We start from the raw sequence: 3,552 nt of genomic DNA, 5'->3' as shown, positions 1-3,552 counted from the left end.
GCCATACAGTGCTTGGGCTAGCCATCCATCTATGCCATACAGTGCTTGGGCTAGCCATCCATCTATGCCATACAGTGCTTGGGCTAGCCATCCATGGTTACAGAACCTCAAGGAAATGCTTCTTCCTTTTCTGTATTCTTGGTTTTGCAGGGTTTTGTTTTATTTTCCAAATACTTTCTTCTTTGTCATACTTGTATTACAAATCACATCATTTCTTTCCATTCTCAAATTTATGTGCTGAAGCCTTGACTCGCCCCAGTGAGATTGCATATGGATAATGGGCCTTTGAAGGAGGTAATTAAGCTTAAGTAAAGTCATAGCTTGCTATCGTCTGAGTATCATTTATATCCCCCAAACTTCAGATTCATACTTTCCAGAAATGTGAGAAATACATTTCTGTTGTTAAAAAATATATATCCATTGCTGGCACTTTGTAGATTCCATTTTTCCCCCTACGGATTCAGATTTGAGCACCCTTTCATTGATGAATTTGAATTGATTCTTGCAGAAACTTCTGGAAGTCTTTCCTAAAGGAGAGATTTATTATAGCACTTTTACAGAAGACCTCATCTAACTTGAGATCTTCCTGATATAGTTCATGGACTGAAATTTTGACATATGTCTGTATACTAGGCTTTTTCATTCACACATTGATTGAGCATTAGATGGGCTCTTTAGTGAAAGTTATGTTTTTTGAGGAAAATGCCTTCTTTATTTTTGATAATTTATTGTGTATTTTTCTAGTGTCTTTTTCTATAATTTTTTTCTTTTTTTTTTCGAGACAGGGTTTCTCTGTGTAGCCCTGGCTGTCCTGGAACTCACTCTGTAGACCAGGCTGGCCTCGAACTCAAAAATCNGCCTGCCTCTGCCTTTTGAATTTGGGGATTAGAGGCGTGTGCCACCATGCCTGGCTATAATTTCTTCAAGCAGAGTATTTCTTGGATTTATTTTATTCTTCTATTCTCATGGCCTTGTTGGTCTTTAGACACCTACTCGAACTCCTTTTTTCAGGTTTTAGTATAAAGTATTTACTTTCTTCAGGGCTGGAGAGATGGCTCAGGGGCTAAGAGTGCTTGCTGCTTTTCTAGAGGACTTGGGTTCAATTTCTAGCACCCACTGAGCTGCTTACAATCCCCTGTAACCCCAGTTNGAGGGGGTCCTTCTGGCCTTGTGGGCACTGCACATAATGCTGCACAGACATATGTGTAGATAAAACACTCACATGTATACAATAATAAAATTTAAAAAGCAAATCATCTTGAGAATAACTTCTATTCTCTGTTCTTTTTGGAACATTTACTTATTGTCATATTGATGAAACATCATAGAGGTAGTTTGTCATTTGATGGCTGCTTCTACCAGGCTTTGATGCTTTGATTGTTCCTTGGTTTCTTGTTATTCTTGGTGGTGTATTAGCATTTAAATGGGGAAAATCAATCTTTGATCTAGAAGGTCAGTGTTCTTAACCTAATCTACTGGAACATCTCTTTCCATGCTGAACTTTTTATTGACAGAGAAAATCATTTGGAAAATTCTCACAGGGAGAGCATGTGGATAAGATCTTGTTGTTTATAGGTTCAACAGTAGAGCCTGGCACCAGTGGAGAGTGAGAGGCCAGCATGTTTCCCGATTCTTCCAGTCTTTGTAGACTTTACTGGACTNCAGTGTGCATATATTTACTCACACATTGTTCTAGATGTTCCTTGGAGAGCGTTTCTAGGACAAGATGAATTCTTGCTTCAGTTGTTTGGATGGGTTAATGACTCAGGCTTGAGAAGAACAAGACGCAGAAAAGGCTCGTGAAGGACAGTTTTTAAAAAGTTGATACTCTTCTTAAGCTTTCTCATCTTCTCAGGCCCCAGAAACAGAAATAATGGGCCCCACAGGGCTAGATATATGACCGGGATGTAGATTATAAGAAAATGGGGTAGCGAAGCCAGGAAGAAGGGAACCAGAATCTTTGCTTGTGAATTTGGTGTAAGTATGGCTGGGCACCATGTGCAGTTTAGAATCAGCTTAGAATGGGTTCTGTAGACTTCAGGCTAGGGGTGATCATTTGTTGCTTGGTAACTCAGCAGGGGATGACCAAAGGAGAACACTACTATCTTCTGTGATAGTTAAGTCAGAGAAAGGATAGTGGTCCTGGCTTTTATATCACAGGAATACTGGTAAGGCTTTCACTGTCTCCAAGAACTGCTTAATTTTCTCTTGAACACTTTCCACATTTAATGTTTACAATGTCAAAACTGTAATATGAATATATTCATTAAAAGAAATTTAGTACAGTATTTAAATTCATTGATTTTTGCCATTTCTTTCCATATATGCTTTGGAAGTACTAGATGTGCAGGAAAATGTTTTAGAAGAAAATCTAAGCCTTTGGTCCAGAACAGAGGTTCTCCAAGAGCAATCTCCTGCTCTGAAAATGAAATTCTGTCCTCAGTCTCTAGCCTGCCAGGCCTCCAGTTAGCATTTTGGCTCACCAAGATTCTAAAACACTATGAGCCAAACCCTTGATAAAAAAGTCTTTCTGGGAAATCCCTGTTGCACTTGTGGGTCTATCTTCCCAGGCCAGTCCTTCTTGTAGCTCCCAGGGTTCACAGCTTGGTAAGACTGCTGATGGCTTTGCTTCTCTGGTTGTGTGTAGCACTATCCTACAATGTGAAGCTTCTAGTTGATACCAGCTTGATTTCTCCATGTTCTATGACTCCAGTATGTGATATCCTAGTTCACTCAATAGTAGGGTTTTACAGTCGATTTCTAGAGAGTAGCCAAGAGCAATGTCAAGAGCTTGTCATGTATGGAGGCCTATGAGACCCCAGTGACCAACAGCTAGAAAAGAAAGCAACCCAAACTTGGCATTGTGCTTTTTATTTGATAATCTCCAATTCCTAAGAGAGGCATTGCCCCCCACTCACCCATAATAGGGTAACTACATTTAAACTCATTTTATATATGTATTTGCACATATATTAGGAAGCTTCTNTGATAGTAGGTTTTCACTTCCCACCCCACTAGTACATGTATCCTGGCCTCCCATCCCCACCCCACTTAACACTTCCTGTTCTATTATCTCCCTTCAAGCAACTACATTTTCTCTACTGCCTTGAAAACCCCCTTATGGCCACTTACTAGTTTTCTGGTTTCTAAGGATGCTCATTTTTGTGTGTGTATGCATATATATGTATGTGTGTGTATGCATATTTGTGTGTGTGTGNGTGTGCACGTGCACTCATCTTTGGGGCAATTGAGGTGTTATTAATATGACTGTATGTGCAAGTCTGTTTTGTATCTTGCCAAGATGCTGAGCTTGCTTAACTCTGATAAATTTTTGTGGATCTCTAATGTATGGAATCAAATTATCTGCAGATAGGGATAGCTTGACTTCTTTGTGTAGTTGTATCCCTTTAGTTTCCTTCTCTTGCCTTATTGCTCCAGCTAGTGCTTCAAGTACAATATTCAAGTGGAGTGGGGAATGTGGGCATCACTGTCTCACTCTTGTCTCTCTCTGTCTCTCTGCATCACTGTCTCACTCTTGTCTTCAGTAAGATG

Source organism: Mus caroli, chromosome 8, assembly GCF_900094665.2.
Source record: "Mus caroli chromosome 8, CAROLI_EIJ_v1.1, whole genome shotgun sequence".
In the NCBI taxonomy this organism is placed as follows: domain Eukaryota; kingdom Metazoa; phylum Chordata; class Mammalia; order Rodentia; family Muridae; genus Mus; species Mus caroli.
Note: the sequence above shows the minus strand (reverse complement) of the source record.